Genomic DNA, 15,769 nt, shown 5'->3' on the forward strand with positions numbered 1-15,769 from the left:
GTGTTCAAAGGATCTCAGGCGGAGAGGGTTGAGCAGGTTGTTAACCTGAGAGCAGAGGTCGAAAAAGTACATCTGAAGTCTGTATGAGATGAAATGGAATGGAGTAAAATTAGATGGGTTGAGCAAATTCAGCACAAGAATGAACAAGACAATAGTTTTGGTGAGATTGCCTCTATGAGGTGTCACTAGAACTATTCCAAACAGTGAAACAAGAATCTTTGAAATAATTCTATCATGCTGTTCACAGATTTGAATTACAGATGACCGTTACGTGGAAGACTAGTTACTCAACAATTCATCATATATCTACCGCTGCAGAATGACTAAAGAAACACTAGCTGCATCTCCCTATATAGTCTGAATCAGAATCAGATCAAATTTCTGGAACAGATAAATTGGTTGATATGGTTTATTACATTTTACAAGATCAGTAATGAGGAGGCTTAGTTGGCTTTTATCTGTCTAAGAGAAACAAAATAATGCAATAATTACATTACTTATGGTGAAATATGACTTATGTCGCAATAAAATTGTGAGAGACCGTGCAAAGGGAGACCGTCTATAGGTTTATATCTTGAAAGTTAACATTGTGAAAGGGTTAAATCATTACAGTTATGGAGGACAACCCAGTTGATTATGTCTGCCCGTAGACTTTTACTCTGCTCACCTCTTCGCCTCTGGACGTGACCTATAGCTATAGTCAATCTGCCCTGGGTCCCACCCTATCAATGCCTCTGTAATCCATTCCCAACTTCCCACAGAGGAATCTGAAGTGAAACTTCATTCAGTCAAAAACTAAATCACAGCTGCTGGCTCATACAGATCATCATCCACATAGCGATCCTCAGCTTCCATTTTCTTTCATTGTATCATTACATACAATCCACATCCCATTGCTTTTCTCTCTAACGTGTTTCTCTCATCAATTGTGTGACGAGATATGAGAATGAGGAGAAAATATTCAATCTTCTCATCTCCAGTGATATAGTATACGGTACATGGGTGTACTATTTTAACATTGTGGTAACTCTTAGCTAATTTCCTTTGCCTTCAATATTCCTTAGCTAATTTCCTTTGCCTACGTTACCACTATGTTTTATACTTCAAGGTTCCTTTTCACAGCTATTCATCATAACTCAAGTAAAGTATCAATGTATGTCCATTTATTAAGTTCATTTTCATTTTTATCATTCGTAGTGTGTGTTGGTGGATAAAAGTAAAACACAGCCTAAGACCAGCCAACTTTTAAAGTTAATTATGGTAGCCTGTATTGTAGTGTGTGTGTGCAGGCACGCTCCTGTGTGTGTGTATGGAACATTATCTCTCCACCATCTCCAAACAAACTTTGTTGCTTATTATAATCATTCTGGCAAGCTGCCCAACTGAGCTCTCTTCAGATTAACAAGGCGGCGACTGAATAGGACTATTCAAGCTCAAAGCCTATGTCATAGAAGTGCACACTCGTATTCTAATAAACACATGCTATGCAAATCCGATTCAAATCAGCCCAATTGTGAGATATTTCATGTTTTTTTATTTTATTTGAATGATTAATTAGCCTTTCATATTTGTCAAAGTCAAGTCCTCCAATTAAGTGAATAAAAACATCCTAAGTGTCCTTGTCCTTCCTAGCGAGAGGAAAGGACAGCCTTGTTCTAAAATTGATGCATTTTTCCCCCTCATCAATCTACACACACTACCCCATAATGACAAAGCAAAAACTGGTTTTGGGATTCTTTTTGCACATACTCAGTACTTTGTTGAAGCACCTTTGTTTGGGAGCGATTACAGCCTTGCGTCTTCTTAGGTATGACTCTACAAGCTTGGCACGCCTGTATTTAGGGAGTTTCTCGCATTCTTCTTTGCAGATCCTATCAAGCTCTGTCAGGTTGGATGGGGAGCGTCGCTGAACAGCTATTTTCAGGTCTCCCCAGCGATGTTTGATTGGGTTCAATTTCGGGCTCTGGCTGGTTCACTCAAGGACATTCAGAGACCTGTTCCAAAGCCACTCCTGCGTTGTCTTTGCTGTGTGCTTAGGGTTTGTGTCCTGTTGGAAGGTGAACCTTCACCCCAGTCTGAGGTCCTGGGTGCTCTGGAGCAGGTTTTTAGTCAAGAATATCTCTGTACTTTGCTCCGTTCATCTTTCCCTCAGCCGTGACTAGTCTCCCAGTCCCTGCCGCTGAAAAACATCCCCACAGCATGATGCTGCCACCACCATGCTTCACCATAGGGATGGTGCCAGGTTTCCTCCAGACGTGATGCTTGGAATTCAGGCCAAAGAGTTCAGTCTTGGGTTCATCAGACGAGAGAATCTTGTTTCTCATTGTCTAATAGTTCTTTAGGTACCTTTTGGCAAAATCAAAGCGGGCTGTCATGTGCCTTTTACTGAGGAGTGGCTTCCGTCTGTACACTCTACCATAAAGGCCTGATTGGTGGAGTGCTGCAGAGATGGTTGTCCTTCTGGAATGTTCTCTCATCTCCACAGAGGATCTCTGGAGCTCTGACAGTGTGAACATCGGGTTCTTGGTCACCTCCCTGACCAAGGCCCTTCTCCCCCGATTGCTCAGTTTGGCCACAAACAGCATGTTTTCAGAATGGTTTGTTTAGAATCCAGACACAAGGTCTTTACTTTTCACTGTAAAAACAACACAGACCACATGGAGTCTTTTTACCACCACATTTTCATCAGAAATAGTCAACTACTATACTTGTAAAACCTACTTAATCATTTGATTTGTCCGCATTGTGACAGTATATGGCGGCACATTCACATTCAGCCCAGTGGAAATGACAGCTATACAGAGGGTACACAATTGCTGTTGAGAAGCTTTCCCCCGAGGAAAATAATTATTAACTTCCTAAAGACCCTTAACCCCTGACTGACCTGGGGGGAAATCATGTCTTTGATAGAACTAGAATTCAACTCAGAGGGGAAGGTCACAGTCACAACCAGTACACGTCCGTTTGTCTCTCTCTCTCTCTATATATATATATATATATATATATATATATATTTCCTTTCCTTATATATATATATATATATATATATATATATATATATATATATATATATATATATATATATATATATATATATATATATATATATATAAAAAAAGCTTAATCTCAGTTTTCGAGAAATGATTTGGGCCAGGCCAATGACCCATGTCTTCATTCATTCGGCGGACTTCTTTACAGGCCCATTGTGCCCGGCACTTCCAATCAGTCAAACAGCGGTGTGGGACAATGCCGTCGCTCGGTTGTATGTGAGCCACTCCAGTGCAGTTAATTTCCTGTTTGTGTTCACTTAGTTTCTTTCCTTTGATGGTAAGCCCTATATACACACTACATCCTTGTATCGCTTGAAGACAGGATTGTGTATAGGATCTCTTTATGATATCTTTATATTACATTCATCTTCATGTAGGTAACAATATATTCCTATCCACATCCAACATACAGTATTTATATATAATATGAAACGGTTTAACATTGGCTTGCTTTCACAGCCAGCTGGAGGTCATGATGAGCTGTTACCAGAGCAAAGAATAGGTAGAACCACATATGGGTTGTTGTTTTTGTTGTTTATGGACGCTCATCTGCTTTCCCAGGGAGTAGTTGTTGCATTTACATACTAGTCTATTTTAAAGGATTGGTAAACAGAACACCTGGGTTTAGATGAACACAAATTAAATCTTGGTTCCATTTGAGAATGCTTGGGCGGATCATTTACATCCTCCCATGATCCCCCACAACCACTTTCTGGGTTGTCTGAGATTTCAGGGGAGCCTCCTTGAAAGACTAAACGGAGAAAAAAAACTCTCTACTGCACGTGTCACGTTACTTTTCCTTACATGTTTAAAGATAATGCTTTTGTGTTATTTTTGTTCATCTCTAAAGGTTGTCTTTCTGTTTCTGAAGGAATGCCAAGTGAAGGTACTGCATTATTGGATGTACCTCTCCAATCTCCTTGTTCCATTCTTGCTCCTTGTGAGAGTATACTGTAATTCTGAGCACTACTGCTTCACAAAGGTATTATTGGAAATAATTCCCCCATCTGAAAACCAACCAAATTTCAATTCATCAAATTAAGTTTGGCATCTTTTCCAGTTGATTAATTCATTTTCTATAGCATCGCTATTTAGAATGTGAACACGTACACTGGTCTAACAATGGGTAATTAATTATAGGACCGGATATGGCAGCTGGCGGCTTGTTAATGAAATAAAAAATGCTTCAGTAACTATCTAATTACCAATACAGTAGGTCTATGGATAATATGTTTCAAAGCATTGTGATATACTGGTCTGCTGCCTGTGTGCTTCTGAGCAACACACACATCTAGTCACAACCTTGTACACTCACTGCACTGTCAGTGGTAGTAGACTCCCCACGTGAGTCTGTTTGAATTGGCAATGTACAGTAGTACTGTAGCAACCAACCATCTCTTAGTAGCAGAACCTTATTCTGTGAATATCTGAGAGTTTGGAGATGGTCTGAGACGTAGATGCACCAGGGTATGGATCTACCCAAACCCCAGGACACAGCACTTACACACAATCCAATTCTCCAAGGCCTAGTACTTCTGCATTCATTTACCGTGCCATATATCTAAAGTGAATAGGAATAAGTGTGCTCTTCCTTGCCTAGTGTGTATTATGCATAACAAGAGGAGAAAATCCATATGCATTGTACTCAGCAAGGGGAACCTCCTTATTGTGGCTAATTTCAGATGGGATCTAGGGGTTCCTCTCCTGGGTGAGAGACTGAGACTGGCCTGGATTCCACAAAGCCACAGCTACTAAGGCACCATGTGCCTTACCTGTAAGTATACATAACTGTCCACATTGAGAATAATTGGTCCCAAAGAAATAAGGTTTAGATTGAGGCATTAATAAAACATAAGCCTCCACATCGTACAGACCTCAAATCCTAGAAATGTTCCCCAATATTCAACTTTGGGCTTGCTGCACTTATCTGAGGGGGGTCCTGTGCTAATGCAAGCAGGTGTTCTCAGCGTTCTCCAAAGTAATTAGTTCCTCACAGTAAACACACAATCAGATTTTTTTCCATTTGTTTCTAAATTGAGATGTTTTTCACTTCTCTTGGCAACGTCATTTCAATTTATGATTCTTTAGACACTCATGTTTATGATGTTTAAACACTGATTGCAGATACAGAGTAAAGCACTTAGGAGTCTTCATCTGACTGACAGTAGATCATGGAAGGTCTCTGACATGTGGCTGTTATGTTGTTAAGGCTTCAAACAGCTGGAATTAGAAGCCTTGTTATTGACTGACACAGACACTGCTCACAAACATACAATGAATCACTGCTCACAGAAATATACAATGACACTCAAGGATTTTGAATACATTTTTTGTAAATCAATATTACCAGTTCGAGAAGGTAAATGGTTTATGATTGAAACATATACTGTGGCACAGTCAGTGTATTGTGTTCCTCTATATTGATGCTGCAATGCATTGTGTACTGACAAATACCAGAAGTAATATATTTTTATGAACAAAGTATAGAGTATGACATTAAAAAACATTATGATTGAAATGAGTCTCCCTCTGCGCATTTTGTGTCACATCGGTATGAATGATTTGGGAGACAGGCGAAGGAATGCGTAATAGTTTTTTTTATTAAGCCCCAAATTGTGGCGTGCCGTGTAAAGGCACGGGGACGAAGACCAAACAAACACGTAACAAAACACAAGGTAGAAACCCAAACAAAAGAGCGAGGAGTACCTCAAATAAATAACACACGCGCACAATGATTAACACACGAGACGAGACCCGTAATCATCTGCGCAATCCACAAGGGCACGAAAGCCCAAAACACACAGCACAGGTACACACACGACCAACGGACATTGGAACAATAATCGACAGGACAATGGTAAACCAAGGACACACTTATACAATTACTAATCCCTGGCAATAGGGGCCAGGTGTGCGTAATGAAAGTTCCGGAGGGATCTGTGACATTTTGTTCTTCAAATAGCAATGTTTTCTTTAGTATCTTGTTCACTGCTGTAGCCAACAGACATTATTTTCTTCATTTTTGTTTCTTTTTTTTGTCTGTTCAAAAATAAGTTGGATCTAAAGATGTAAGTCTGCCTTCTCAGTCTCTGTCTCTCTTGTTCCTCTGCCAGGGCTGAGTGTTCCTCTTCAGGCTGGGCTCCCTAGTTTCCATATAATTCCATAGCTTGTTTTTTTCTTCGTATACTTCTCCTGTTGAGCAGTCGTGCAAAAATGAAATAACATGAGGTGTAGAGTTTCAGTTCTCAGTTGCCAATTCCCGAGATGGAGTTTCATTCATGTACACAATCCGTTCCAGAATCCATTTCAAGACCTTTTAGTAGTATGTGTATGATCTTCCACTGATAGAGAGTGATTGTATTGATTTATTTTTTTAATAATGCTATGCAATGTCAATAAAGTAAAGTGATATGACATTGTTTTTAAATGGTAATCATTTTTATTCCACAGTGTAACTTTCAGGAACAGCTACATTTGAAGATAGCCCTAATTTGCCTCATAGTGAGTGTGGAAATTGAGCCAAGAAAATGCTATAGAGTAGCTACCTTCCTTATGAAATATGGTTAGGCACATTATTGGATTAGATTTAATACTACACCCACCGTCTTCTTTTCCTTTGGGTTGATATTCAGTATACTGTGATACGTGAGAAGTCTCAATCTTGCAAATCACAGGGTGCACTTTTCCTTTTAGAAGTCAATTTCAGAAGCCATTGACTTCCTTCCTGTCAGAGAACAAGGACAATGGAATGATTGAATAAAATGGCTAAGGTCTGATCCTTTCTAACAGCTTATCAATTTACAGACAACAGCACTTTATTTGTCGGTGAGGAAAAAGGTGTAAGTGGTGATATTACAGAGAGAGACTTCAAATAATGTTCACTCTATCTTTTACCTCAATGCATAACACAACGGATTGAGGGACGTGATGTCCTCTAATTCCATATAAATTGCATCATACAGCGGCCCATACTGTAGACTAAATCAACAAGACTACCAAACATTAAACTGGATGGGGCAAGGGGTATAGACAGCCAGGACAACCGTTTTAATAGGAGAAACCATGTTTCTAACAATGGGACTTTGAACTTATGTTTGGGGTATTCTCTAAGGTTTGCTTGTTAGAACTCGAAACGTCTATTCCACTAGAATGATTGCCTAATTCCACTCGACTGGGGAATATGGTGAACATATTGAGAGCTGTCCAGGGTCCTGACTTCTCGTGGTGCTGAACATACAGCTTGACTTCTCTGTATGTTGATCGACTATCTCTACATATACAGAATCCGGACTAAGGTGGTGTCTAGACGTGGGTCAAGCAGAGACTGTTCATAGTTTAGTCTGCTGTATTTTACCACTATCATAAAGGGTCAATAGCATAGGGAGCAGAAGAGGAAGTCCCGCCCTGGTTTAGCTTAGCCAGATATCCATTCTAAACCCTATCAATGTTTTGCAGTTGGCTTATTTAAGGAATTCATAGTTAGGAGAGTCTTGATTTTGACATTTTGTAATAAAATGTACGATTATCTGTCAAATAGATGAGTCATTCTATCGTCCAAATTACTAAACAACACAAATAGTCTTATTTCATTGCTAATTACTACGGTAATACGATTTTTATTTTATTTGTACTGTCGATGCTATTCTTTGCATGTATTAGCCAGGAGGAAAAAGATCTATTGGCTTTAGAATTGATTGTTGGCTAAGCTCACACCCAGACGGGACTTCTTCTGTTCCCTATTTTCACCTGATTCAAGCAGTATGCTACTTCTGATAAAAATTAGTATCTACTATTATCTAGTGCATTCGGAAAGTATTCAGACCCTTTGACTTTTTCCACATTTTGTTACGTTACAGCCTTATTCTAAAATGTATTTAAAAAATAATAATAATCTCATCAATCTACACACACACAATACCCCATAATGATAAAGCAAAAAATGTTTTTTTTAATTTTTAGCAAATAAAAAAATTATAATAGATACATTATTTACATAATTGTTCAGACCATTTGCTATGTGACTAAAAATTGCGCTCAGGTGCATCCTGTTTCCATTGACCATCCTTGAGATATTTCTACAACTTGAAAATCCACCTGAAAATGATCCAACTTAATTGCCACTTGTGTTTTTTGGGGTCTTTCTATATTCCAATAATGTCTCTGTGTTTGGTTGTAGGCAGGATGTGGTCTGAGTTCCTCTGAGGTGTTCTGGGCTGGGGAATGATGTAAATACTGTGCTGTAGCCACAGGGAGAGAGGGGAGCAGAGACAGGGCTGAGTTGGGTCTGGAATAAAACACAAAAGAGTAAAATTGCAGAAATACACCGTTATACTTCATACCTTTATACCCCCGCACCACTTCGCTTTCAGCTTCTTTAATGTCCACAACGCTCCACTTCTCAGAGCCCCATCCCAGGAAAATTGCAATTAGCTCTGTGTTCCCTGTACAAGCCTTATGGTGCGTGTGATCCTCTGGTACTTTTAAGTGAAACACGTTTTGCTAACCGTAAACGTGGTATCTGTTGGTGGGGCTTCTCTCCTCATCCCTCCAGGTCAATGTACTCACTGTGGTTGTTTGTTTTCCAGAGCGCAGACTTGCCTCCTTTGAGCAGCTTACGTTAAACTCTCTTCAATACCTCCAGTAGGCACAGGAGAAGGATATGTGCACTTTGGAAATGAAAACTGATGTATACTGTCTTAAGTTCTATGTCCCCAGACCTTTGTAATATATGACGTGGTTGATTCCATTTAGTACTGTTACTAACACATTTTATTGTTATCACTTTGCATTTATCTGATATTTCTTTCACAAAGTGAAAGCATGTGCAGCGTATGGGGGGGTCGGAGCATACATCAATACATCGATATTATCAAAATGTTTAATGAAATTATTTATTTTCTCCACGAGTCCATCTTCTGGCAGTTCGTGTGTCTCTTTGTTGTTGATTCACGTGATCTATTTCTAATCAACATCCATACAAAATCCCTTTCTAAGTGTAAACTCTTTAATTTAATTTCAGTATCATCATAACCAATAATCTTTCAGGAAGACCAGCTGTATCTCTCTACTCTACGGAGTACTCCTATTCCAATCAGAATCACAATAACTATCATTCAGTTTGGAATCCACATACATTATTCTCTTACCAGGCAAACTGACATCTGTATCACGGCGGAATTTGGAAAATGGAGAAGCTGTAATACAGTGCACTTGGAAAGTTTTCAGATCCCTTCCCTTTTCCCAATTTTGTTAAATTACAGCCTTATTGTCACGTTCCTGACCTATTTATGTTAGTTTGTTGTATGTGTTAGTTGGTCAGGACGTGAGTTTGGGTGGGCATTCTATGTTTTCTGTTTCTATGTTGGTTTATGGGTTGCCTGGTATGGCTCTTAATTAGAGGCAGGTGTTTGGCGTTCCTCTAATTGAGAGTCATATTTAGGTAGGTTGTTTCACAGTGTTCGTTGTGGGTGGTTGTCTCCTGTGTCAGTGTTTGTCGCACCATACGGGACTGTTCGGTTTGTTTGTTCATCGTCATTTATGTGTAGGCTATTTTCCCTGTTCGTGCGTTCTCGTGTTTTATTGTAAGTTCGTATGTCCAGGTTTGTCTACTCCGTTTTGTTATTTTGTTAATTAGTCAAGTGTATTTAGTTTTCGTGTTTTCCGTCTTTACTTTAATAAATATCATGTCTTCACAATCCGCTGCATTTTGGTTCAATCCCTCCTCTTCGGATGAAGAGGAGGAGGACAACCGTTACAGAACCACCCACCAAATCTCCAGAACCAAGCAGCGGATGTTCGAGCAGGATTATACACAGGACTACTGGACTTGGGAGGACGAGCTGGATCGAAAAGGTCCTTGGGCTCAACCAGGGGAATATCGCCGCCCTAAAGCTGAGCTGGAGGCAGCGAGAGCAGAGAGGCGGCGATATGAGGAGGCAGCAAGGAAGCAAGGCTGGAGACCGGAGAATCAAGCCCAAAACCGGCGTTATGAGGGGACGCGTCTTGCACGGAAGCCCGAAAAGCCCGTGAGTACCACCCAAAAATTTCTTGGGGGGGGGGGCTAAGAGGTAGTGGGCCAAGGGCAGGTAGGAGACCTGCGCCCACTTACCAGGCTAAACGTGGAGAGCGGGAGTACGGGCAGACACAGTGTTACGCAGTAGAGCGCATGGTGTCCCCTGTACGTGTGCATAGCCCAGTGCGGGTTATTCCACCTCCCCGCACTGGTAGGGCTAGATTGGGCATTGAGCCAAATGTCATGAAGCCGGCCCTACATATCTGGCCACCAGTACGTCTCCTTGGGCCGGCTTACATGGCACCAGCCTTACGCATGGTGTCCCCGGTTCGCCTACATAGCCCGGTGGGGGTTATTCCACCTCCCCGCACTGGTCGGGCGACGGGGAGCATTCAACCAGGTAAGGTTGGGCAGGCTCGGTGCTCAAGGGAGCCAGTACGCCTGCACGGTCCGGTATTTCCGGCACTACCTCCCCGCCCCAGCCCAGTACCACCAGTGCCTACACTACGCACCAGGCTTCCAGTGAGTTTCCAGAGCCCTGTTCCTCCTCCACGCACTCTCTCTATGGTGCGTGTCTCCAGCCCGTTGCCTCCAGTTCCGGCACCACGCACTGAGCTACCTGTGCGTCTCCAGAGCCCTGTACACACTGTTCCTTCTCCCCGTACTCGTCCTGATGTGCGTGCACTCAGCCCGGTGCCACCAGTGCCAGTACCACGCACCAGGCATATAGTACGTTTTGAGAATCCAGTGTGCCCTGTCCCTGCTCCCCGCACTAGGCTTGAAGTGCGTGTCCCCAGTCCGGTGCCTCCAGTTCCGGCACCACGCACCAGGCCTACAGTGCGTCTCAGCCGGCCAGAGTCTGCCGTCTGCCCAACGGCGCATGAACTGCCTGTCTGCCATGAGCCTGCAAAGCTGCCCGTCTGCCATGAGCCTACAGAGCCATCCGCCAGACAGGAGCAGCCAAAGCCTTCCGCCAGACAGGAGCAGTCTGAGCCATCCGTCTCCGCAGCGCCATCTGAGCCATCCGTCTCCGCAGCGCCATCTGAGCCATCCGTCTCCCCAGCGCCGTCTGAGCCATCCGTCTCCCCAGCGACGTCTGAGCCATCCGTCTCCCCAGCGCCGTCTGAGCCATCCGTCGCCCCAGCGCCGTCTGAGCCATCCGTCTGTCCCGAGCCATTAGAGCCGCCCGTCTGTCCCGAGCCGTCAGAGCCGATAGTCAGTCAGGAGCCGCTAGAGCCAGTCGTCAGTCAGGATCTGCCAGAGCCGCCAACCAGACAGGATCTGCAAGAGCCGCCAACCAGACAGGATCTGCCAGAGCCGCCAACCAGACAGGATCTGCCAGAGCCGCAAACCAGACAGGATCTGCCAGAGCCGCCAACCAGACAGGATCTGCCAGAGCTGCCAACCAGACAGGATCTGCCAGAGCCGTCAGTGAGCCATGAGCGTCCAGAGCCGTCAGCCAGCCATGAGCGTCCAGAGCCGTCAGCCAGCCATGAGCGTCCAGAGCCGTCAGCCAGCCATGAGCGTCCAGAGCCGTCAGCCAGCCATGAGCGTCCAGAGCCGTCAGCCAGTCATGAGCTGTCCCTCAGCCCAGAGCGGCTATTTATTCAGAACTGCACCTCAGTCCAGAGCTGTCTCTCTGTCCGGAGCTGCCTTTCAGTCCGGAGTTTCCCCTCTATCCTGAGCTACCTCTCTATCCTGAGCTACCTCTTTATCCTGAGCTATCCCTCTGTCCTGAGCTATCCCTCTGTCCTGAGCTATCCCTCTGTCCTGAGCTATCCCTCTGTCCTGAGCTATCCCTCTATCCCGGTGCTGCCCCTTGTGTCGATGTTACCTAAAGGACTTAGTGGGTGTAAGATGAGGGTGGTCATTGGTAGGGGGAGATGTAAGCTGGGAGTGACTATGGTGGGGTGGGGACCTCGCCCTGAGCCTGAGCCACCACCGTGGTCAGATGCCCACCCAGACCCTCCCCTAGACTTTGTGCTGGTGCGCCCGGAGTTCGCACCTTATGGGGGGGGGTTATGTCACGTTCCTGACCTATTTATGTTAGTTTGTTGTATGTGTTAGTTGGTCAGGACGTGAGTTTGGGTGGGCATTCTATGTTTTCTGTTTCTATGTTGGTTTATGGGTTGCCTGGTATGGCTCTTAATTAGAGGCAGGTGTTTGGCGTTCCTCTAATTGAGTGTCATATTTAGGTAGGTTGTTTCACAGTGTTCGTTGTGGGTGGTTGTCTCCTGTGTCAGTGTTTGTCGCACCATACGGGACTGTTCGGTTTGTTTGTTCATCGTCATTTATGTGTAGGCTATTTTCCCTGTTCGTGCGTTCTCGTGTTTTATTGTAAGTTCGTATGTCCAGGTTTGTCTACTCCGTTTTGTTATTTTGTTAATTAGTCAAGTGTATTTCGTTTTCGTGTTCTCCGTCCTTTCTTTAATAAATATCATGTCTTCACAATCCGCTGCATTTTGGTTCAATCCCTGTTCCTCCTCTTCGAGGAGGAGGACAACCGTTACACTTATTCTGAAAAATATGAAATAACCCCCCCCCCCCATCAATCTACACACAATACCCCATAATGACAAAGCGAGAGCAAGATTTTATAAATGTATAAAAAAAATGAAATAACTTATTTACTTAAGTATTCAGACCCTGTGCTATGAGACTAGAGCACGAGAGGTTTTGACTAAACGACAACTAACTGTACTCCTGTCTCCTGCCTGGTCATTTCTCCACAACACAAATATTACACTGTGGTAAATTCAATTGATTGGACATAATTTGGAAAGGCACACACCTTTCTATATAAGGCCCCACAGTGCGTATCAGAGCAAAAACCAAGCCATGAGGTCGAAGGAATTGTCCGTAGAGCTCATAGACAGGATTGTGTCGAAGCACAGATCTGGGGAAGGGTACCAAAAAATGTCTGCGGCATTGAAGGTCCACAAAAACACAGTGACCTCCATCAATCTTAAATGGAACAACCAAGACTTCCTAGATCTGTCCGCCCGGCCAAACTGAGCAATCAGGGGAGAAACGCCTTGGTCAGGGAGGTGACCAAGAGCCCGATGGTCACTCTGAAAGAGCTCCAGAGTTCCTCTGTGGAGATGGCAAAACCTTCCAGACGGACAACCATCTGTGCAGCACTCCACCAATCAGGCACATGACAGCCCTCTTTGAGTTTGCCAAAAGCCACCTAAGGGACTCTCAGACCATGAGAAACAAGATTCTCTGGTCTGACAAAAACCAAGATTGAACTCTTTAGCCTGAATGCCAAGCGTCACGTCTGGAGGAAACCTGTCACCATCTCTATGGTGTAGCGTGGTGGTGGCAGCATCATGCTGTGGGGATGTTTTTCAAAAGCAGGGACAGGGAGACTATTCTAGATCGAGAGAAAGATGAACAGAGAGATTCTTGATGAAAATCTGCTCCAGAGCACTCAGGACCTCAGACCAGATCAAAGGTTCACCTTCCAACAGGACAGCGACCCTTAGCACACAGCCAAGACAATGCAGGAGTGGCTTCGGGACAAGTCAATGAATGTCCTTGAGTTGAAAATAAAAATTGTCAAGGACTCCAGCCACCCTAGTCATAGACTGTTCTCTCTGTACCAGAGCACCAAGTCTAGGTCCAAGAGGCTTCTATCCCCAAGCCATAAGACTCAAATGGCTACCCAGACTATTTGTTACTTGTATTTGTTACTTTTTTGGTTAAGTTGTAAGTAAGCATTTCACTGTAGGGAACTTGTTGTATTCGGCGCATGTGACAAATAAAATTAGATTTGAATACTTAGGTAAATGTGATATTTCAGCTGTTATTTGCAATTTTTTCTTTGTCATTACGGGGTATCTGTGTAAATTGATGAGTGGGGGGGAAGAAACAATTTAATCAATTTTAGAATAAGGCTGTGAAGTCAAGGGGTCTGAATACTTTCTGAATGTACTGTATCATCCTCTGCAGATCAAGACAGGTTTCCCTGGTAGCCATTGGCAACTGATATACTTTAATAGCCACAGTGTCTATTGACTGTTATACATCGTGTTGGTCTAATCCTGAATGCTGATTGGTTAAAACCGCATTCCAGCCGGTGTCTATTCCACAGGTTACCACCGGCTAAATAATGTTAAAACGCCTATTTACTCTGTTCCATCTGACTGAACAGACCAGATATATTTTAATAGCCGTAGTGTCTGTTGACAACTGTATCCCAATAGGCACATATTGACGAGGAACACTAAGGAAAAACACCCTGGTCTCAGGACACTCCATTTGAGGTCACACAGGAAACATCCTCCATAAGACATGACAGAATCAGAGCAGTGTTTCTCCAATACGAGCATGACTGATCTGGAGACACAGCAGTTCAGAATGTGGGCTTGCATGCATCTCTCGCTCTCTCTCTCAATCACTCTCTAACTATCTTTCACTCTCGGTTACTCTCTCTCTCTCTGATGAGGGGCTGAGGTCCAATCTGAAGGAACCTAAAGTGATCCAGTCCATTGTCCAACCCCTGAGGATAGCGGTGTATCAATGCATCATGGCAATGATGAATTACCTGTCCTAATGCATCCCACTCTCACAGTCAAATGCATCTCCAACTCTACAACCAACCCTAGGATCATGGTTTCACAGAAATACAAATGTTTTCTCTCACAAAAGCTTTGTCTAATGGCGGGTTTAAACATAATTAAATCAAAAGGATTTCAAAAGCAGGGGAATGAGGGTTTTGACAAAGCTTGGCTATAGGCTACAGACACAATGCTAGCTATTGTGAAATTATTAGAGAAAAACATGCTACACATCACACATGATATTTCTATGGTAAAATGGATGGCTGCTATAATGTAGGAATACAGACTCGAAGAACCTTACACATCTCACATGTCATTGCTACAGCTGCCTTTTTGCTAGTAGCAAGCCCATCTGTTATGATTGATGGGTTTTACACTGAGGACATAGTGTTGGTTTTGGTTTAGTGTTAAAAGTTACACTCCTGAATCTTATGTTTATATTCCTCTTTCAGATCTAGATTCCAATATCTTTACGGTAACACTTCTAATGTGTGTTTAAGACATTCGTTATTTAAAAAGACTGTTATAAGGAGCCATTACAAAAGCTTATATAACACGCCTTGTAATGTATTATACATGTAGGTGCATTTTGACCCTTGGTGGATCATAAATGTTTGTACAGGGAGCAATGACACGTTATGGAGGTCTAACAGCAGGTCTTGTAATGTGATTAAAGCACTATTATTGGACTGTACACAGGTGGCTCAGAGAATGTGATACCGCTCCCATTCCAGCCCTCTGTGGAGTATCCCGCCACTGTGTATGTCAAGATAACCGGAACATTATCTTACACTGCATGCACATCCCGTTGAGCATATGCTCTCTCAATCAGATACCAAGTCGGCTCATGAATTGTTCACGAAAGCATATATGCTAGACCAGAAATCATTTACATTGAATTAACAACACGTGTTCTTTGAATCTATATTCTGCCTCAGAGAAATGTGGCATTTCTTTGATCATGTACAGTACCAGTCAAAAGTTTGGACACACCTGCGCATTCAAGGGTTTTTCTTTATTTAACTATTTCCTACATTGCAGAATAAAAGTAAAGACATCAAAACTATGAAATAACACATATGGAATCATTTTGTAACCAAAAAAGTGTTAAACAAAGTTGCCATCCTTTGCCTTGATGACAG

Source organism: Salvelinus fontinalis, chromosome 24, assembly GCF_029448725.1.
Source record: "Salvelinus fontinalis isolate EN_2023a chromosome 24, ASM2944872v1, whole genome shotgun sequence".
Lineage (NCBI taxonomy): Eukaryota > Metazoa > Chordata > Actinopteri > Salmoniformes > Salmonidae > Salvelinus > Salvelinus fontinalis.